The sequence below is a fragment of the Chlorocebus sabaeus genome, chromosome 15, assembly GCF_047675955.1.
Source record: "Chlorocebus sabaeus isolate Y175 chromosome 15, mChlSab1.0.hap1, whole genome shotgun sequence".
NCBI classification, from domain to species: Eukaryota; Metazoa; Chordata; class Mammalia; order Primates; family Cercopithecidae; genus Chlorocebus; species Chlorocebus sabaeus.
The window spans coordinates 30,949,531-30,972,115 of NC_132918.1; the positions used below are offsets into that span (position 1 = coordinate 30,949,531).

Genomic DNA, 22,585 nt, shown 5'->3' on the forward strand with positions numbered 1-22,585 from the left:
CTTCTGAAGTCTGGGAAGTCCAAGCTCAAGGTGAGGTCTCCTCAGGTGGCAGAGAGCAGAAGCACACAAGAGACCAAACTCCCTCCCTCAAGCTCTTTTACAAGAACACTCAGACGTTCACAAGAGCTGAATCCTCAAGCCTAGTCACCTCCTGAAGGCTACGCCTCTAATACGGATTGAATTTTCGCATGAGTTTTGAGGGAGAGCCATTCAAAGCCTAGCACCCTTCGACTTCAGAGAAGCGCCGGCCCTGCTCTCACCAAGCCGGTTCCCCCTAGGCAGAGCGCCAAGCAGCAGCCCAGGCGATCCCAAAGCTCACAAGTGCTCTCATCAGGCTGCGCGCTGGCCGGTCAGTGCACCAGGGCAGGGCCTCCGCCCACGCGCGCTTGGTTCAGGGAGTCCAGGCTGCCCCCACTGGCGGCTACAAAAGCGCGCCGAGTCTTCCTGTCCACCCAGTCGCCCCACATGTCAGCTGTTGGTCGCCTCGCGGTGCAGCGCTGGGCACGCGAGCCCCTCCCGCAGCCATTCGCAGCACAAGCACCACCCGCAGCGACAGAGCTAAGAGCCCCCACGCCGCAGAGGTCGCGCGGAGCAGGTAAGCGCAGCCTCCTGGGTGGGAAGCCACGGAGGAGAAAGGGTGGCTGGGTCCCATGGTCCCGCCAAAGGACAGGCTATGCCCTTTCAGTACCCCCTCATCCCCGGCTCTGTTTCTAATCTAGGAATAAACAAGAAAGTCCTTAGTCTTTGAAAAGAAAATGATTCCCAAATACAAAAAAACAAAAAGTTAAAAAGTGAAATATCACGTTTGTTTGGCTTAAAATAATTATACATGCCTGTAATGAGGGAAATCCAAAATTCACAAGCCTCTTGATTTAAAATAGTTTAAATATCTTTGGCTTGGGATTATGTGGTTACTACCCTTCAGAAACAATGTGCCAACAAAACATACCACAGCTGATGGGAAAGTGGTTTACTTCCCATTAGGTTGCAAATGCCTTAGAAACACACTCCTGGACCACAGCTTCAAGAGACACAAGCAGTCACCTCATCTGCTGGTTTCCAAACTGCCCTGCCAGGAGCAGGTCAGGGACCCCACAGGGCTCCTCAGTAACTCCTCAAAATCCTCTCCCATCAATGGCCCCACCAGAGCATCCCTACTTTTGAATGCTTGTCTAACGCAGGTTCCAGGTAAGATTTCCTTTCACAAGCGACTTCCATGGCTAAGGAGAAATTTAACACTCTAGAACTAGTCCAAGCCCCTCTCTGCAGCGGTTTTTATAAGCAGTGGAGCCGTCTTGTAGATTTCTAAGCTTGCTGGAAAATAAAACACTGCTATAAATGCATAGAGCCTTCTCCCTTGTGAAAAGGAAACTCCTGCCAGAGGTAAAAGCAACAGCAAGAATAGCATTGCGCAGAGTAAAGATGGCTAACACCAGTCTTCCTCCTGGGGATTTACATCAGGATTGTAACATACTAGATGTAAATCCACGTGTGGGCTCCAGGGTGGATCTGGAGGTCCAAGCACCAAGGAGCTGGGGTCAAAACCAACTGTTGCTAAAAGCCAAGGGAATTACAACTAAGGAACAAGATGCTTTAAAATATGACTTGTGGCTGGGCGCAGTGGTTCACACCTGTAATCCCAACATTTTGGGAGGCCAAGGTAGGCAGATCACCTGAGGTCAGGAGCTTGAGACCAGCCTGGCCAACATGGTGAAACCCCCTCTCTACTAAAAATACAAAAATTAGCCAGGCGTGGTGGCACATGCCTGTAATCCTAGCTACTAGGGAGGCTGAGGCAGGAGAATTGCTTGAACCCAGGAGGCGGGGGTTGCAGTGAGCCAAGATCACACCACTGCACTCCAGCCTGGGAGACAGAGCAAGACTCAAAAAAGTCTCAAAAAAAAAAAAAAAAGGCTTGTAAGTAAATAATGATACAAAGAAGATACATGAGCAGTATCAAAAGGCAGGTTTATTTTTCTTCCCTTTCTCCATAATTTAGGGATTCTTAAAATAGCTTAAGCAAAATATATCCAAGTTGTTAATCACCACATGCATGATGCTGGGTGGTTAATTTAATTGGTGAAATGGTTTTGTTGCCTCCGTAGAGTAGCAGTATCTATATGGACCAACAAAATCATTTCACCAATTAACAAAAGCCAGTGTGGCCCATTGTTCTCTGTGGCAAGTCTCCTTTAAGAAGTGACATGCACCTGTACTCCTAGCTGCTTGGGAGGCTTGAGGACTCCTTGAGCCCAGGAGTTCCAGGGTACAGTGAGTATAATTTGCCACTGTGCTGCAACCTGGAGGGCAAAAACCCCATCTCTACTAAAAGAAAAAAAGAAGAAGGAGGAGAAGAAGAAGAGAAGAGAAGGAAGTTTTTCCTTGGTTCTTTGAAAGCTCTTTCTGAGTAGCATTCCACCCCCACTTCAAGAGTAAATGATTCCATGGTGAAAGACAAGAAAAGAACTTCTCCAATAGGATGAGGTGGTCTCATACCAACCAAAGCAACCAAGGTTTGCATACCGACATTGCCAGGTGGGTGAGAATTGCATTCATTCCTAACCTCTTGAGGCTTCAGCATCCCAAGACTAGATGGTAGAAAATCTCAGTAGCTCTCCAGGCAAAGCTGGCCAGGGGTGGGTGTTCAGAACACTCGCCCACCATATCTGAAAAGCATCCAGAGAGATCATAATGCTTTGACTTCTGATATAACCTTTTGGGGTGTTTATGTACTTTTACATGCTTCAAGGAATAAAAAGTCTAAATAGAATTCTAAGTGCAAAACCTCTCTCTGTACTACTGAGGATTCTCAGACAGAAGAATACATTTGTTAACCACGGTAACAACATATATAATCAAAGTTTTGCATTGTTTTGAGCTTGGTTATAACAATGTGCTACATCCATACGCACACACACACAGAAGGAAGTGGTTGAAAACCAAGACAAGGAACCCTGTGGTTTTCTGGATCAAGACCAGGATCGACCCGCTCCAGTCCTGCCTGGGCTCTGCTTTCTCCCTTCCCCTCTTTGCCGGTTGAGCATCTCTGGCGCCACTCAGTGGTCCCCATGATCCATGCTTCAGTGCCCCAGAGGGCCCAGAAGGCTTAATGTTACCAGCCCTGTCTCAAGTACTAGAGTGACATGACCGCTCCCTTACTGAGCCTGACCAACCGCCTGGATCTTGACGTGCATGGCCTCCTTTCACTCTCACCACAGCCCAGATCATGGGGGGTTTGTACCCATTTCACAGATGGGAACAGAGAGGCTTCAATTTAGGTTGAGACTTTGCTTACACTCCCAAAGCTAGCCAGCACTGGGACTGGGCTTCCAACCCTTCCTCTGACTCAGCTGCACACACCATCCTTACTAAGAGGATGGCAACCCCTTGCTTACTGTGCATTTGCATTAACTCTCTGAACCCAAGCTTATAAATAACCAAGCAACACATTCTGTACTATGCATTTGTTATTCCCAAAAGACACAGCTTTATTCCAAATAAAATGACTAAGTTTATTTCCTGCTCACCTTCCAGCATATCTTGGACTTCAAGAGAGATGACGTCATTCAAGCACTTACATAAATTCTGTGTTGTGGCAAGGCTCTGATCCTTTTCTTGTCACTTCTTCAGCATCCTAAACTTGCACATGATAACATCTGTTGTCCTCCATCGGGTATCATCAGTATTGCTAATCTACAGTGCCACATTGGCAGTAGTGACTTTTTTTTTTTTGAGACAGAGTCTCGCTCTGTAGCCCAGGCTGGAGTGCAGTGGCGCGATCTTGGCTCACCGCAAGCTCTGTCTCCCGGGTTCATGCCATTCTCCTACCTCAGCCTCCCAAGTAGCTGGGACTACAGGCACCCACCAGCATGCCTGGCTAAGTTTTTGCATTTTTAATAGAGATGGGGTTTCACTGTGTTAGCCAGGGTCGTCTCAGTCTCCTGACCTCATGATCCGCCCACCTTGGCCTCCCAAAGTGCTGGGATTATAGGCGTGAGCCACCATGCCCGACCTGGCAGTAGTGATTTTTATCCACTTTTTCTCCAGGTTCCCAGAAAGAATATTCAACTTAATATCTATTTGGGTGGGAGGGCAGGGTGTTAGTCTTTGCTTCATCTAAAAGTAAATGAGGAATTCAGTATCTCCTCTGACCACTTCAATCATTTATAGACATGTATAATGAAAATATATTCTTCTTACTTAAAAAAGATTACCTGACGTCAGGAGTTTGAGACCAGCCTGACCAACATGGTGAAACTCCATCTCTACTAAAAATACAAAAATTAGCTGGGCCTGATGGTGCATGCCTGTAATCCCAGCTACTTGGGAGGCTGAGGCAGGAGAATCACTTGAACCTGGGAGGCAGAGGTTGCAGTGAGCCAAGATTGCACCACTGCACTCCAGCCTGGCTAACAGAGCGAGACTGTCTCAAACAATAAATAAATAGGCTGGGGGTGATGGCTCATGCCTATAATCCCAGGACTTTGGGAGGCTGAGACAGAGAGATCACCTGAGGTCAGGAGATCAAGACCAGCCTGGACAACATGATGAAACCCCATCTCTACTAAAAATATAAAAAACTAGCCAGGCATGGTGGCAGGTGCCTGTAATCCTAGCTACTCAGGAGGCTGAGGCACAAGAATCGCTTAAACCCGGGAGGCGGAGGTTGCAGTGAGCCAAGATTGCGTCGTGGAACTCCAGCCTAGATGACAAGAGTGAGACTCTGTCTCAAAAAATAAATAAATAAATAAATAAAACAAAATAAAAAACTACACCATGATTGGTTACTTTAACCACATTTATTTACTTATTTTTTTTTTAGACGGGGTCTCGCTCTGGAGTGCAGTTCCATGATCATGACTCACTGTGACCTCTGCCTCCCGGGTTCAAGCGATTCTCCTGCCTCAGCCTCCTGAGTAGCTGTGATTACAGGCATGCACCACCATGCCCAGCTAATTTTTGCATTTTTAGTAGAGACGGTGTTCGACCATGTTGGGCAGGCTGGTCTCGAACTCCTGACCTCAGGTGATCCACCCGCCTTGGCCTCCCAAAGTGCTGGGATTATAGGCGTGAGCCACAGTGCCCAGCCTAACCACTTTTAAAATATATTTAAGTGCCCCCAATATCACTGCTTTCTAAACTATTTCAAAAACTGAAGGGTAATATTTGTATAATAATAAATTGTTAGAGTGTAATATTCACAGTAGTAATTCAGGTAATGAGTATTTTATAAGGCAGAACTAATTAGGTTGGAATAAAACAAAATCAGACACCAACAATAACTCATGTGTCTCAAATAGTGCCCTTGCCCACCTGTCTTTATCGAAATATTAGCTCTACACACTGACACCACCTTAGGAGCACTTAGGTAAACAGAACAGCAAGCACTCTGAATTTTAGTCTCTGTTACACCATTTCCTGGCATTTGGAGGAAAAGCACATTCCACAGAAAAGTCATGGGATGGTACTATATGTTTCGTATCTGATTTTAACATGTGTTATCTCTTAGGTACAGGGTCACACACTTGGACGGTGTGATATTGTGAAATATGTATTTGGTCTTCCTCATCTTTTCCCGACACATATGTCCTTCAATCCTTGGAATCTTCTGTGCTAATGAGGTGACTGGAGGCTGAGGGCCTCTAGATAGCCTCAGGGTGGGAGCTCGTTGTGGGAAAAATCAAGGTCTGATTAGAGGGTTAAGATTTTCAGCCCCAGCCCCCAACCTCCAGGGAGGGAAGGGGGGCTGAAAATTGAGTTGATCATTAATGGCTAATGATATAATCAATCATGCCTACAAATGGAAGCTTCCATAAAAATTCAAAAAGAGGCTGGGTGCGGTGGCTCACGCCAGTAATCCCAGCACTTTGGGAGGCCAGGGTGGGCGAATCACGAGATCAAGAGATCCAGACCATCCTGGCCAACATGGTAAAACTCTGTCTCTACTAAAAATATAAAAGTTAGCTGGGATTGGTGGCGCAGCCTGTAGTCCCAGCTACTTGGGAGGCTGAGGCAGGAGAATCAGTTGAATCCAGGAGGTGGAGTTTGCAGTGAGCTGAGATCGCGCCACTGCACTCCAGCCTGGTGACAGAGTGAGATTCTGTCAAAAAAAAAAAAAAAAGAAAAATTCAAAAGGACTGGGTTTGGAGACCTCCTGGGTTGGTGAACACATCTATATGCTGGGAGGGTGGTATACCCCAACTCCACGGGGACAAGTTCCTAGGATCGGGACCCTTGCCAACTTCACCCCATGGATCTCTTCATCTGTATCCTTTATCATATTCTTTATTTTTTAGGCTAGTCAGGTGAAGCTTTATTATATTCTTTATTAATAAACTGGTAAATGTGTTTCCCTGAGTTCTTGTGAACTGCTCCAGCAAATTAATTGAACCTGGGGAGGGGCATGTGGTAACCTTAATTTGTAGCTGGTGGCTCAGAAGTTCTAGAGGCTCAGATCTGCAACTGGTATCTGAACTTGGGGTCAGTTTTGTGAGACTAGTCCTGAACCTGTGAGATCTAACACTGTCTTTAGGTAGGGAGTGTCAAAATTGAGTTGACTTAGAGGACATCCAGCTAGTGTCCACTGGAGAACCTGCTGGAAAATGGATTGTTTGGTGTCTGGGGTAAACCTTCCTCACATTTGGTCACAGAAGTATTCTGTGTTGATTGAGTGAGAGCAGAAAAAAAAAAAGGAGAAGAAAAAAAAAAGCTTTGGTTTGGGTTTTTCCTCTCTATCTCCTGTATTGCACAAAAGGGCACATATGCCAATAAAATGTCTGCCAATAAAAGCCATTGACCCCATATAAATACTAGCCCTATCATTGAGCTAGTTTTTTCCTTAGCTGGTTGTCCTACAGGGTAGCACAGCTCCCTGGTTGCAGAGTTTTAGTTAAGGATCCTCGAATTATTTCAAATACTGGAGGGGAGCAAGAGGTGAAAGAAACTCTTCTTGCCCTTTCATCTGCAGCAACTATTTATTAAAGTGCATTTAACATGTGTGCTTGGACTTTTCACCACTTCACAGGTTTCCTCTCTGACCACTTTCTATACTGAAGAATGGGCTCCAAGGGATGGCCCCTGCCACCTAGTGGCTTCCTGATGTATGGCAGATTGCTCCTGGCTTTCAAATTTCCACACTATGAAAGATGCCCAGGGAGCCTATGAAAAGTCCAAGATATGGCCGGACACAGTGGCTCAGGCCTGTAATCCCAGCACTTTGGAAGATCGAGGCGGGTGGATCACCTGAGGTCAGGAGTTCAAGACCAGCCTGGCCAACATGGCAAAACCCCGTCTCTACTAAAAAATACAAAAAAAATTAACTGGGTGTGGTGGCAGGTGCCTGTAATCCCAGCTACTCGGGAGCCTGAGGCAGGAGAATCACTTGAACCTGGGAGGCAGAGGTTGCAGTGAGCTGAGATTGCGCCACTGCATTCCAGCCTGGCGACAGAGCAAGACTCCCCACAAAGAAAAAGAAAGAAAGAAAAGAGAAAAGAAAAGCCCAAGATCTCAGGGCCATCCCCAAACCTACTGTTATCAGATTTTGAATCTATCTTTTTTTCTCTTAAGGGACAGGCACTCACTCTGTTGCCCAGGCTGGAGTGCAGTGGCATGGTCATGGCTCACTGCAGCCTTGAACTCCTGGGCTGAAGTTCCCGAGTGGCTGGGACCACAAGTGTGTGCCACTATGCCTGGCTAATTAATTAGTATTTATTTATTTTTATATAGACAGCGGTCTCCCTGTGTTGCCCACGCTGGTCTTGAACTCCTGGGCTCAAGCAATCCTCCTGCCTCAGCTTTCCAAAGTGCTGGGATTACAAGCGTGAGCCACTGCACCTGGCTGAGTTTGGGATTTTAACTTGCTTTCCAATATATCTTCTCAGTCAAATGTTTCCAAAACTTAAGTCATTTGCCTTCCATTGTCATGATTTTTCCCATACTCATATGCCAGGTGAAATGTGATTTCCTCAATATTTCTTCAAATTCATAACTAATATAAATGGAACATTGGTATTATTTGCCATATGAAAAGGAAGTCAAAAAAGAAACATTTAAAAATTTATTTTCAGGAATTCCACCTAAAACAATTTTCTATATCATTCTGTACTTTGGAAAACAGTACTTCAGGAGTTCCTTCTGGACACTTCTCTGTGATTGAACACCACATTCTCTGTTTGAAATTTAGCTCCTTTTCTAACAGGTTTCTATGTTTCATGCAGAACTTCCATAGTTCCTTTTGGTGAAGATGCCTTAATAGTGATGCATGGCCTCAATTAGCCATTGGTGTAGGCCTGAAAAAAGAGTGGAGACCAGAAACATCTTACAGTGCTGATAATTATTAAAGAAGATTCTAAGGCCGGGCACAGTGTCTTATGCCTGTAATCCCAGCACTTTGGGAGGCTGAAGCGGGTGGATCACAAGGTCAAGAGATCGAGACTATCCCGGCCAACGTGGTGAAACCCCATCTCTACTAAAAATACAACAATTAGCTGGGTGTGGTGGTGGGCGCCTGTAGTCTCAGCTACTCGGGAGGCTGAGGCAGGAGAATCACTTGAACCCTGAAGGGGGAGGTTGCAGTGAGCCGAGATCATGCCACTGCACTACAGCCTGGTGACAGAGTGAGACTCTATCTCAAAAATAAAAATAAAAATAAAAATCATGCAATGTCCCAACTAGGACTCTTTATGGATCAGAAATTTTAGCTCAAATAAATAGGCCTGGTTTTTTTGGGGGGTGGGGTGGGGTATTGTTTGTTTTGTTTTTGAGACAGAGTTTTGCTCTTGTTGCTCAGGCTGGAGTGCAGTGGTACCATCTTGGCTCACTGCAACTTCCATCCCCCTGAGATCAAGCGATTCTCCTGCCTTAGCCTCCCAAGTAGCTGGGATTACAGGCATGTGCCACCATGCCCAGCTAATTTTGTATTTTTATTAGAGATGGGGTTTCTCCATGTTGGTCAGGCTGGTTTCGAACTCCTGACCTCAGGTGATCCGCGCCTCAGCCTCACAAAGTGCTGGAATTACAGGCCTATTTTAAAGTGGCTAATTGAAGGGTAAAATATCGAGAGCAAAAATCAGTCACATTCATAGGAAAGGCTGAATTCCAAAACAACTGAGAATCAAAAACCATTTCCTTTTGAAAGATAAAGACATGATGGGAAATAATGATCTGTAATGATCATAATTCTGTGTCTTGGAAAACAGTCATCAATGGATGACTGGTGCAGAGCACTCCTTCTGCATCATCATCAGTACTTACCAGATCATCTGTCCACATATAACCTGATGAATACCACAGAAACAAGTTAAAAAATGATTCAAAAGTTATTCAGATAGCTAGATGTATGGAATACCTAACAGATCCCTTATATCATTACATTTATGCAGCAAAATAAAAATTCTGGAGGACAGAGGCTGGGCACGGTGGCTCATGTCTGTAATCCCAGAACTTAGGAGGCTGAGGTGTGTGGATCATTTGAGGCCAAGAGTTCGAGACCTGCCTGGCCAACATGGTGAAACCCCATCTCTACTACAAATACAAAAATTAGCTGGGAGTTGGGGCACGAGCCAGTAATCCCAGCTACTTGAGAAGCTGAGGCATAACAATCACTTGAACCTGGGAGGTGGATGTTGCAGTCAACTAAGATTGTGCCACTGTACTCCAGCCTGGGCGACAGAGTAAGACTCTGTCTCAAAACAAAAACAAAAACAAAAAGTGGGGGGGCGGTGCTGGGCTCGGTGGCTCATGCCTGTAATCCTAGTACTTTGGGAGGCCGAGGTGGGCAGATTGCCTGAGCTCAGGAGTTCAAGACCAGCCTGGGCAACATGGTGAAACTCTGTCTCTACTAAAATACAAGAAATTAGCCGGGTGTGGTGGCACATGCCTGTAGTCCCAGCTACTCAGGAGGTTGAAGCAGGAGAATTGCTTGAACCTGGGAGACGGAAGTTGCAGTGATTCAAGATCACACCACTGCACTCCAGCCTGGGCGACAGAGCAAGACTCCATCTCCAAAAAACAAACAAACAAACAAACAAATTCTGGAGGACAGAAGAAAGAGAAGAGTGGGTTAAAACTCCTTTGATGTCCAGCTACTTAGCCCCTTGTGATGCTTTTTAGAATGATATGATAAACACCACTGGGCTGTGTGTGTTACTTACTGGGAAAGATGTGAAATATGATCCAAAATGTAAAGGATGCAGAAATCAAATCAATCAAGCTCCTGTACTGCTAAAACAGACAAACCAAACCGGTTCCACTCCTGGCTGAGCACAATGACTATTTGAAGTGTTTCCACACTAGCTGTACACCCCACTGACCTCCAGGGATTTGGGCTGTGGGTGCCTGTGGAACCAGAGCTGGCACCTCTGCTCCAGCAGCTGGGGCTTTTGTTTTGCTTAGTCAAATCTTTAAATGTTATAGTGATGGGACAATTATGTTTTTTACTCCTCTGTCCCCAGCTCTACCCACCCCACCCCACAAATCAGAGTTTATTTATTTATTTAAAAATTTTTTTAGAGATGGGGGGGGGTCTCTCTATGTTGCCCAGGCTGGTCTTGAACTCCTGGGCTCAAGTGATCCTCCCGCCTCAGCCTCCCAAAGTTCTGAGATTACAGGTGTAAGTGACCATACCCGGCCAAAATCAGAGTTCTTATTCAAGATACAACTTACATTATCTCAGTTTTCTGTCCATATAATTTCCTCAGAATCCATTTCAACCAAAAGTAATTTAAATTCCACTGGTTCCTCTGGATACACTTCAATATAACTATTTTATGTTGTTAAGTTTTTGAGACATGGTCTCACTCTGTTGCCCAGGCTGGAGTGCAGTGGTGCAATCATAGCTCACTGCAGCCTTAAACTCCTGGGCCCAAGAGATCCTCCTGCCTCAGCTTTCCAAGTAGCTGGCTACAGGTACACACCACCACACCAGGCTAATTTTTATTTTTTGTAGAGATGGAGGTCTTGCTAGGGGGCCCAGGCTATTACTGAATCTTGGTGTGAAGCCATCCTGCTGCTTCTGTCTCCCAAAGTGCTAGGATTACAGGTGTGAGCCACTGCACCTGGCAAACTTCATAATTTTAAAAGTGAATCATTAATATCAGTTTCCTTTAAGAAAACTTTTTAAATTAAAAAGTTGTATTAATTCATAATATACAGTATCAAGATATAAAATGATGACAATTAGAAGAGTTAGATTGCTTGAGTGGTAACTGAAACTTCGACATTGGGAATCCTCATCTGGAATCACACATCTTCTTTTCTTTTGCTACCAGCCCCACCTTCCAGACCCTGTTTTACTACTTCATTGAGGCTTCTAGCCCCTCACCTCCATTTTTCCGAAGTCTTATTTTTCTGCCCTCTCATAGTTTCACAGTGCTTCATGTTTCAAACTGGGACATGAGCTTACTTACCATCAACAACCATTGCCTAAGAGCTTTCTAATCTCCTCACCAGCTTTGCCTAAATCATTCTCCAATCTGGAATTGACTCAGCATTTACACAACTAAGCTAGTGGTTTAACTGCCTCTCCTAATAACATATTTCCCTAACAAACTCTCTTATTGAGAGGTGACAACATGCTAGCAGCCCTCGCTCTTGGTGCCTCCTCGGCCTCGGCATCCACTCTGGCGGTGCTTGAGGAGCCCTGCAGCCTGCCACGGCACTGTGGGAGCCCCTCTCTGGGCTGGGCGAGGCCCAGAGGGAGGAGGTGTGGGCAAGAACCGGGGCTGTGCGGGGCGCTGGCAGGCCAACATGAGTTCCAGGTGGGCGCAGGCTTGGCAGGCCCTGCACTCGGAGTAGCCAGCAGCCGCTGCTGGCCCTGGGCAGTGAGGGGCTTCGCACCCGGGCCAGCAGCTGCAGAGGGTGCGCTGGGTCACCCAGCAGTGCCGGCCTGCCAGCTCTGTGCTCGAATTCTTGATGGGTCTCAGCTGCCTCCCAGCAGGGCAGGGCTCCCGACCTGCAGCCCACCATACCTGAGCCTCCCCGAGGAGCACTGCCCCCTGCGCTGGCGCCCAGCCTGATCGACTGCCCAGGGGCAGAAGAGTGCGGGTGCATGGTGCGGGACTGGCAGGCAGCTCCACTTGCAGCCCCGGCGCTGGATGCACTAGGTGAAGCCAGCTGGGCTCTAGAGTCTAGTAGGGAGTTGGAGAACCTTTATGTCTAGCTAAGGGATTGTAAATACACCAATCAGCACCCTGTGTCTAGCTCAAGGTTTGTAAATACACCAATCAGTACTCTGTATCTAACTAACCTAGTGGGGACTTGGAGAACTTTTCTATCTAGCATTCTATGTCTAGCTAAAGGATTGTAAATGTACCAGTGAGCACTCTGTCAAAATGGGCCAATTAGCTCTCTGTAAAATAGACCAATCAGCTCTCTGCAAAATGGACCAATCACCAGGATGTGGGTGGGGTCAGATAAGGGAATAAACGCAGGCTGTCCGAGCCAGGCAACGGCAACCCGGTGGGGGTCCTCTTCTATGTTGTGCAAGGTTGGTTCTTTCTCTTTTCATAATAAATTTTGCTGCTGGTCACTCTTTGGGTCTATGCTACTTTTATGAGCTATGACAATCATCGCAATAATCTGTAGCTCCACTCCTGAAGCCAGCAAGACCACGAACCCACCGGGAGGAATGAACAACTCCAGATGCGCCGCCTTTAAGAGCTGTAGCACTCACCACTAAGGTCTGCAGCTTCACTCCTGAAGTCAGCGAGACCACTAACCCACCAGAAGGAAAAAACTGCGGACACATCTGAACATCTGAAGGAACAAACTACGGACACACCATCTTTAAGAACTGTAACACTCACCAGGAGGGTCGGCAGCTTCAGTCTTCAAGTTAGCGAGACCGAGAACCCACCAATTCTGGACACATTATCGCTGTGGGGTTGCTGTTGTTGTTAGAGATGGAGTTTTACTATGTTGCTCAGGTTGGTCTCAAACTTTTGGGCTCAAATGATCTGCTCACCTTGGCCTCCCAGAGCACTGAGATTACAGGTATAAGCCACCGCACCCGGCCTTATCACTATGTGATGGACAAAGAACCCCTGAGAAGCTACTCTACTTGCTCAAGTCGTCATCTAGGAAAGGGTGAAACTAAAATCTGAGCCCAACCTTCTGGCTCTAAAGTGTGATCTCTGACTCTCACTACACAGATCGGGCTTTCCCTACTGGCCATATGCGCATGGCTTCACCGACTTACATTATCCTCCTAGTTTACTTACCTGGTCTTATTCATCACACTTTACACACCTGACCTTTACATCTGGCCTTCAGACTTAGCTTTCCACTTCTGGTTGTACCTGCTGGTCCTTACCCAACTACTGGCCTTAAGCTTCTGGTTTTACCAATCTGGCCATAGCTTCCTGACCTTGTCCCCCTGGTCTTACCCCCCTGGTCTTACCTACCTGTTCTTACTCACCAGGCCTTCACCTCCTTGCCTTACCAGCCTGTTTCTATTAACCTTCTGGTGTTACTCACCTGGTCTTAACCTCATGGTCTTACCCACTGTGCTTACCCACCTGGTATTATCCACCTGGCTTTGATCTCTTGGCCTTAGTGATTTGGCCTTACCTGGCATTAACTTTTGGCCATACCACGTTGCCTTAACCTAGAGTTCCTACTTAGCCTTATCAGCCCCTTAGTCATATTCACCCAGTCTTACTCTCCTGACCTTGCCCACTTTGCTTTAACCACCTCACCTTAACCTGGTGCTCTATCCATCTAGCTTCACCCACCAGGTCTCACTCACCTGGTCTTACTGCCTGCTCTTAACCTTGTGGCCTTTCCCTCCAGCTTTTCCCGCTGCCCTTATCCAGCAGGCCACATCCACCTCTGGTCAGTGTCTGGCTTGCAGGTCCCCAGCACTGTTACCTTTGCACCAGAGCCCACTCTCACCTAATCTCAGTGTGCTGGTGCTACGTCAAGTATACTGGTGATCAGGAGGCACCTTCCACGTGAGGCCGAGTGTTCTGGCTCCGGTTGTCCTTGAAGTTGCGTCTCAGGCTCCTGGGCATGGCAGAGCCTACATTCCCGTGACTCGACTGAGGCCAGTGTGATAGAGACTTCCCGGCAGCCTCCTGGACCTGGTCTCTCCAAGGTCAGATCTTGAGACTTTTGGGTACCCATGCAGGTGCCTGACCTGGTGTGCCAACTTGCCGTTGGTCTGCATAGCCGGTGGACACATGGTCAACATGAAACCACCTTAACCTGCTTCCCATCAGGTCTGGTGGGAGGGATGGGGCAGTGCCTGGAGCACAGAGAGGCTCAGTAAAGGGCAGTTAAACTGGTTTCGCTGTGGCAGATCCCTCATGGAGGTCTTTCTAGCCCAAACTGGGTGTGATCCTGCGATAGTCAGGAGCTCACGGGCAGCTCTGGTTTTTCTCATATTTTATAGGAACGTGGAGTTTTCAGGAAGTCCAGAAAACTGCTCAGTGGCCTTCTCAGGCTCAGTCTTGGCCACCTGACTTGTTGCCAGTTCCTTTCACCGCTGGTGACCCCTAACATTTATCTGGGGTCTCATCATGGGATCAGAATTTGTTACTTCAGTTTATTTTATGAAAGAGTGCATTTGGGTGTATTGGAATTGTTTGTTTTATACTCTATGAAGTCAATAAACCCATTCCTGTCTCCGAGCCCACTGCCTGAGCTAAGGGGCCTTCCACAGTTGACCTAGAGTGTTCAAGTGCACTGCACTCAAGTACACTCCTGGGTTGAAGCTGCCACCTGGTGTTCCCAAAGCCTGCACCTCTGAGGCTTCCTCTTGGGTTGTGGATGCGTGGAAGAGCCCTGCCCCTGGGAACTGACATTTCCCTTAGAATAGGGAGATAATGGAAGGTCTTGACTGGCATTTCTGGAGATGCCGGATAAGGCTGACGGTTCCTTTAAGATTCCTTCTTAGGATGCTTGCCTATGTGTTCATATTCTATATTATAAACCTATGGTACTTTTCGTTTAGCATTCTATTTTTGAAAATTTTCCTCTGTTATGAAAACTTTCTTGATGTTTAATGAATTCTCCACTATTTTCTGGGAGACTGTGGCATTTTGGTAACTGGAAGTAACGACAGTTTCAGCATTGCTCCAAAGACTTAGGCGTTCTTCTGGTTGTTGGTGGAGTTTGCATGTCAGTCATGTATCTGCTTCTGATATTTTATAGAAATGTTTGACAAGGATGATTTTGCTAACTTCTGCCTTGCAGTTCTTCTAGATATTGCACTTATGATTATTATTCTTTTCTGCAGGTTGGTCTAATTGAAGGCAATGGAGAAGTAAGTCTTTATAGATAAAAAATCTTACTTCTAGACAAGGTGAGGGAGGCTGTTTTGGAAATACATCTATTCATAAATATATTGTTTGATGTTTTTATGAATTTGATGATATTTAAGCCTCTCAGCACTCTCAGTTACCCTTATGGGTAATCTTGGGGCTTATAACATTTAGGAGACACCTGCAGATGCACAACAATAACTTTGTTTATTGTGGTTTCTAAGTTATTTATATGATTTGCAAAAATTCAGGAAATGTGGAATAATGTAAGAAGAAAAAAAGATCACATGTATTTCTTCTGCCCATAGATAATGAACACCTCACAATGCTGTAGACTCTTCCAGGTTCCTGTGTGGCCAGCCACAGTAATGCTGTTTATTTATTATTTTATTATTATTATTACTATTATTTGAGATGGAGTTTTGCTCTTCTTGCCCAGGTTGGAGTGCAATGATGCCATCGCCACTCACTACAACCTCCACCTCCCAGGTTCAAGCAATTCTGCTGCCTCAGCCTCCCCAGTAGCTGGGATTACAGGCATGCACCACCATGCCTGGCTAACTTTTTGTATTTTTTTTTTTTTTTTTTTTTTTTGAGACGGAGTCTCGCTCTGTCACCCAGGCTGGAGTGCAGTGGCGGGATTTTGGCTCACTGCAAGCTCCGCCTCCCAGGTTCACGCCATTCTCCTACCTCAGCCTCCCGAGTAGCTGGGACTACAGGCACCCGCCACCATGCCCGGCTAATTTTTTTGTATTTTTAGTAGAGACGGGGTTTCACGGTGTTAACCAGGATGCTCTCCATCTCCTGACCTCGTGATCCACCTGCCTCGGCCTCCCAAAGTGCTGGGATTACAGGTATGAGCTACTGTGCCCGGCTAGTAATGCTGTTTAAAATGAAAGAAGGCTCTACAATGGGACCATGGTGCACACCTCATATGAAGAGAACATCTTCCGTGTCTGTAAGTTTTATGTATGTATTCTAATAATTCTTGAGGAACCTGTATTTTTCTGTTCCCAGAGGAATCTAGGGAGGAAGTAAGGTGGAGAGGTTAAAGTCACAGCTCTTCAATGATCTTATAATTCACAGAGTTTCTGTTTAAGTCCTTAAAGTGACACTGTGATGAGCATCTGTGAATGTATTTGTGCTCTCCTGGCCACTTCCTCAGATGAACTTCTAGGCAGAATTGCCAGGTCGAAAGGGTACACATCTTGGAAACATTGATGTGGGATGCCTTTCTCTCTCTTTTTTTTTTTTTCTTTTTTGAGACGGAGTTTTACTCTTGTTGCCCAGGCTGGAGTGCAATGGCATGATCTTGGCTCACTGCAACCTCTGCTTCCTGGGCTCAAGCGATTCTCCTGCCTCCGCCTCCTGAGTAGCTGGGATTACAGGCATGCACCACCATGCTCGGCTAATTTTGTATTTTTAGTAGAGATGGGGTTTCTCCATTTTGGTCAGGCTGGTCTCAAACTCCCAACCTCAGGTGATCTGCCCACCTCGGCCTCCCAAAGCGCTGGGATGACAGGCGTGAGCCACCAGCCAGTCTCATTTTAAGACTGCATTGGTGTGGAGCTATGATAATTTGTGCAAGACAATTGAAGTACAATTTATTATAATATTGCTAAAGGTCAACTTGTGGAAAAGTCCACTTTGTCCTGAGAAGAACTGGCTTGCAGGAGGTCAGGTGAGGTCCTTGGCATGCTCTGAGCCATCGTGTCCACTTCCTGTGTGTCAGGCAGACTATGAGCCCAAAGGTCTTGAAGTATTACAGTTTTAGGTTTTGTTTAAACATAAGTTATTTCTGATTTTTCTAATTATTTGCATATACAATCTCTTTTTACTCTTAACAGTGAGACCCTAGTAAGTGGTCTCTTGATGCTTACTATAACTTTGGGAATGTTTGAAAGTGGTGACCGAGTCCCCCACCTGGTCTTCTGCCATGTCACTTGGCCCTGCTGGTCCATTTGTTTTTGGCCAGTGCCAGTTCGGGAGCCAAACCTTGTCACCTACCTCCAGTCCACCTTGCCCCTGGGGAGTCAGGTGCAGATGCTTCTCTGGGCCCTTCCCAGTGTCCTGTTCTGATCTTTTACCTGGTGCAGGGCAGAGGGGCTTAGAGGACTTGACCTCATTAACTGAGCAAGCACATGTTCTCCCTGAAGCCTCCTGGTGCCTGGCAGGGGTCAGGCACTGTACGCCAGTCAAGCCAACACGTAATATTAACCATCACAGGGCCACTTGTGCCTCTCTTCTTCTTCCTCCTGCTGCTGCAGATAATTCATTTCCAGATTTCCCCTGTATGTATCAGGGTGCTCTAGAGAAACATATGCATTTATATGGAAGATATAGAAAAGATTCATTTCAAGGAATTGGCCTGTGTGATTGTGGGGACCGGCAAGTCTGAAATGTGCAGGACAGGCAGGAAGTGGGCAAGAATTGATGCTAAAGTCGAGGCAGAATTCCTTCCCTCTGAAACCTCAATTTTTGCTCTTAAAGCTTTCAGCTGGTTAGTTGAGCCCCACCCCTATCATTGAGATATATGTGAAGTGTTTGTGCTTATGTAGACCCACATAAATATATGCATATTAGTCATATATGTAAATGAGAATATATGGACAGTGCCTAGCACATAGTGGGCACTCACAAAAATGTGCTACTAGCCGTGTGCAGTGTTGCCCACTTGTAGTTCCAGCTACTTCTGAGGCTAAGTCAGGAGGATGTCTTCAGCCTAGGCAACATACTGTTCTTTGAGTTCAGCCTGGGCAACATAGTGAGATCTTGTCTCAAAAAAGAAAAAATATGCTGCTATTAGCTGCTATTGTTATTGTTCTCTTTGTTAGTTCAAATCTTTTTCCTTCCTCCATGTAACAATTGCCGATCCTTGGTTCTGGTTGTCTATAGTTATATGGAGGGAGGGAAAGATTTGAGAATAGTGCTCATATCTTTCCCTATATTTCCTCATTTAATCCTGAGCCTGAGTGGAGGGTGAGGCTGTGTCAGGGAAATAAGGAGGCTTGGGAGTGAGGCCATGCGCTTGTGCTGGGCAGGCCTGTGCATGGGCGCACCTGTGAGATCGAGTAGGAGAGATGTCGGGTGCTTCTGGAGGTGGAGATTAGACTTGCAGATTGGGGAGTAGATTAGATGCCCTCCCTGGGCTCTCAACATGGAAAGGAGGCTGGGAGTGGGCAGTGGGGCCTGGGGCGTTAGCAGTGGGAGGTGGGATGACAGAGAAGAACGAGAAGGCCAGTGGAGAAATGGCATTCCCACTCCAGCTTTCTGCAAGGTTGTATCATTGCAGTTGCGCATGTGAGCCTTCTAGATGTGCGGGTGGAGGGGTAAGACTGGAGAAGCAGGGCCGAGTCGAGGCTGAGTAGGACTTGGGTGACACAAAACGAAATTAGTATTAAAGCCAGACTTGTGATTTGAGCTCAAATTCAAACAATTAAATTCTCTGTTATCCATTTTCAAAGAAGAACAGGCTCCTTTGATGTGAAACAGACTGGTTGTGGACTCAGTGAGAATTTAGAAAAGAAATTGAGTTTGGATCTGTTTTACGAAATGTATGATTTTTTAAATAAATCATTCGTACTCTTTATTCAGTGTGTGCATTTCCTGACCTTTGTTTTCATTTAAGAGAGGACAACAGTTCTGACAGCAGTTCTGGAAGTGAGTCTGTTAAGTAAGATATGAATTTCCTTAATTACAGAAATTACATAGAAACCTTTATTTTTATTTTAAATTGATACACCCATCACTTATTAATTATTGTTTCCAGATGTATTAATTACAAGCATGGTTTTAGACAGCATTGGTAAAGTAGTTATATGGCAAATAAAATAACTTCTAGTTGGCAAGGAAAGTGAAAAACAGGATAAGTTCAAGCAAGACAAGACTCGTGTCTGTGTTTTAGAACCTTCAGATCAGCCTAGAACCTTCTGAGACAAGGATTCTGAAAACTTTTGGTCTTTATTTGCCATTTTATCTTCTATGCTGTTTTTAAAAGCTGGTTCTCTTGCAACCCCTGGTCCCCCAACACTGCCCTGATAGGCCAAAAGTCTAGGCAGCAGTTGTGGCAACGGCTGGAACTGCCTGCACCTTCTGGGTACTAGTGCTGGCATAAGGACCTTGCCAATCATGCTGAGCAGGAGTGCCTAGCTTCCCTTCAGGTGACCCTCCAAAAGGTGGCTGAGATCTGGAAGGTCCAAAGCCCATCTCGTGACACATCAGATGTGAACCCCAAGTGAGAGGGTTGTTGTCTACTTTTGAAGTCTTGCATTTTTACATGGTCCCCACCCATCTCCATAGCAAAATAATAGTTAATATCAGATAGCTAACACTCACCGAGTGCTTGCTGCCTGCCAGGCACAATCCACACCTGTGATTTAATTTCCATAACTTTGTGGAGGTAATAATATGGTAACTCTCATTTAACAGATAAGGAAAGTGAGGCACAGAGAGACTCAATTACACACGTAGAGACACATGCTCATGCAACACGTGGCCAGTGCAGACAACAGAAAAATTCACTGCTGTTCCCTTTCACAATACATTTTAATATTATGGAAATGTGGTCCTTGAAAAAGTGGTCATTGAGCACTTACCAGGCCCCAGGGGTACAGTTCCTCTACAGCTTGCATTCTAGTGGGGAGAGACAGGAAACAAATGCTAAAATGTGCAGGATGCCAGGAGGGGCCCATTCCCTGAAAGAAAGGAAAGGGGAGAGTGGTTGTGTCAGGAGAGTCTCTCTGACAGGGCAGCGTCTGAGCAGATAACAGAGGATATGAGGGAGTGAGCCACAAGGCTATTTGTGGGGGAAGACAGTAAGTGCAAAGGCCCTGAGGCAGGAGCATGCCTTCAAAAAGAAATGGCAAGGAGTGGCTGAAGGACAGCAAATGTGGGGAGGCTGGGAGGAGACAGAGGAAAGGGCAATGAGATCCTAGAGGGCCATGGCCACACTGAAAGAAGGTGCTGTGAGACAGAGACTCTCAGAATAGTTCCCTTTTAAAGTCATATGACCAGGTGTCAGTGTCTTTCTTTCTTTCTTTTCTTTCTTTTTTTTTTTTCTTTTTTTGAGACGAAGTCTTGCCCCTGTTGCCCAGACTGGAGGGCAGTGGCACAATCTTGGTTTACTGCAACCTCTGCCTCCCGGATTCAAGTGATTTTCCTGCCTCAGCCTCCCGAGTAGCTGGGACTATAGGTGCCCAACACCACACCCAGCTAATTTTTGCATTTTTAGTGCAGACGGGTGTCATGAGCGTCAGGCAAGGACTGGCCATTTTCACTTCTTTTGTGGTGGAATGTCATCAGTTAAGGCAGAGCAGGGCATTTTCACTTCTTTTGTGATTCTTCAGTTACTTCAGGCCATCTGAGCATATACATGCAAGTCACAGGGGATGCGATGGCTTGGCTTGGGCTCAGAGGCCTGACAATGGAGTTTCACTGCGTTGGCCAGGCTGGCCTCAAACTCCTGACCTCGTGATCCACCCGCCTCAGCCTCCCAAAGTGTTGGGATTACAAGCTTGAGCCACCAGGCCCGGCCCTAGTGCCTTTCTTACTTCCAAACACGTGTTTCTGAACTGCATAAGGAGCTGGAGGGCTGATGGTAGCCAAGTGTCATTGTGAGCACTGTGAGACTCTAGCAGAGTTCTGGGGTCCTGGCCACCCCAGATGACTCTCGAATGGGAGCAGCTGCCCTCCAGTTGCGATGCAGGTCTCCGAGATGAGTGACTGTAATGAAGAGATTGATGATGACCCCATGTCCTCAGACCTTCATTGTTTCCGCAGAAGGGAACTGGGAGAGTCTTCCACCAAGGAAGCTTTTGTGAAGCAGTGAGCTTGCCTTCCTGTTTTCTGTAATTCCTCCCATTCTCCGGTGTGCTTGGTGTGCTCGTGGTGAGAGGACAGGAGGATTGTGCTGAAGGGTGATGAGAGAGCAGGAGTGGTTGCAGTTCTGGAAAAAGATAATAAAACACTTACCTGCCTTAAGGCAGTGCACTGAAATGAAGAGGCACGTTCAACAGCATTGTCATGCATTGGACCTCTGAGGGGTGTCATTGAATTGACCACTTGGGATGTGTAAATGTTTATTTAAAGTTGCCCTTGGCTGTAAAGCCTGAGGTGGATGCTGGAGTAGTCAATGACTAACCCAGGATGGATCTGTGCCAATACACAAGTGACAACATCTTTCACAGCCAAAGAGTGGGAGGATAAAGCCTTGCCCACAGATCGCTGTCACACAGGTGCAACCTTACATTTTCCAAAATAGTCTTTGAAGTGCCAGCATTGTTGAGTGGCATGCATTTTTTGAATTATGTAATCTGGGCATATTGTATACATTTATTTTAAAAATTTTGTTTAAAAATGCCAATCATGTTTATTTTACTTTATACAGATAAGTAACTTTTTTTCTATCACATATAATTTAATAAAATCCAGTCTCACTGTGAACACTGGACTGCTGAAAATGCATTTTTACTATAAAATAGGATTCTGTAAATTGCTTTAAGAAAGCATTTGTTGGCTGGGCACGGTGACTCACGCTTGTAATCCCAGTACTTTGGGAGGCTGAGGCAGGCGGATCAGGTCAGGAGATGGAGACCATCCTGGCTAACACGGTGAAGCCCTGTCTCTACTAAAAATACAAAAAATTAGCTGGGCATGGTGGTGGGCACCTGTAATCCCAGCTACTTGGGAGGCTGAGGCAGGAGGATGGCGTGAATCGGAGAGGCAGAGCTTGCAGTGAGCCGAGATCATGCCACTGCACTCCAGCCTGGGCGACAGAACGAGACTGCATTTCAAAAAAAGAAAAAAAAAGAAAGCATTTATTGATATAGTACTTCTATATTGTCTATGTAGTTTTTCCCGGACACACACAGTGAACAAGTGATCACTGGGCTCCTTTCCTGGGCACAGTTTTTGTAAGTAATTGTGAATGCAGGATACCTAATATCTTTGATCATTTAAGTTTTTACATAAAACTAACTCTAGTGGGAGAAGAACAAAGGCGCATAAGTCACGTTCATACATCTTATGTAATCACTTTGATTGTTCCCTTGGGTAATGATGCTTTGACAGAGTGCTATTGAGTTCTCTTCCTTCCTTCCTTCCTTCCTTCCTTCCTTCCTTCCTTCCTTCCTTCCTTCCTTCCTTCCTTCCTTCCTTCCTTCCTTCCTTCCTTTCTCTCTCTCTCTCTCTCTTTTCTGTCTCTCTCTCTCTCTCTCTCTCTTTCTCTTTATCTCTCTTTCTCTCTCTCTCCCCCACCTAGGCTGGAGTGCAGTGGCATGATCTTGGCTCACTGCAACCTCTGCCTCCCGGGTTCAAGCAGTCCTCCT

The 22,585-nt window shown here is 46.1% G+C and overlaps 1 long non-coding RNA gene across 1 annotated transcript in view; it reads left to right on the forward strand.

Annotated features, from left to right (window-relative positions):
- The first annotated feature begins 439 nt into the window (after positions 1-439).
- The window catches only part of LOC140713535 (uncharacterized), a 32,623-nt gene continuing 10,477 nt past the window's right edge, over positions 440-22,585 (forward strand). The window contains exon 1 of the long non-coding RNA XR_012095650.1: positions 440-595. This is a non-coding gene — a long non-coding RNA (uncharacterized lncRNA). The remainder of the gene's footprint in view (positions 596-22,585) is intronic.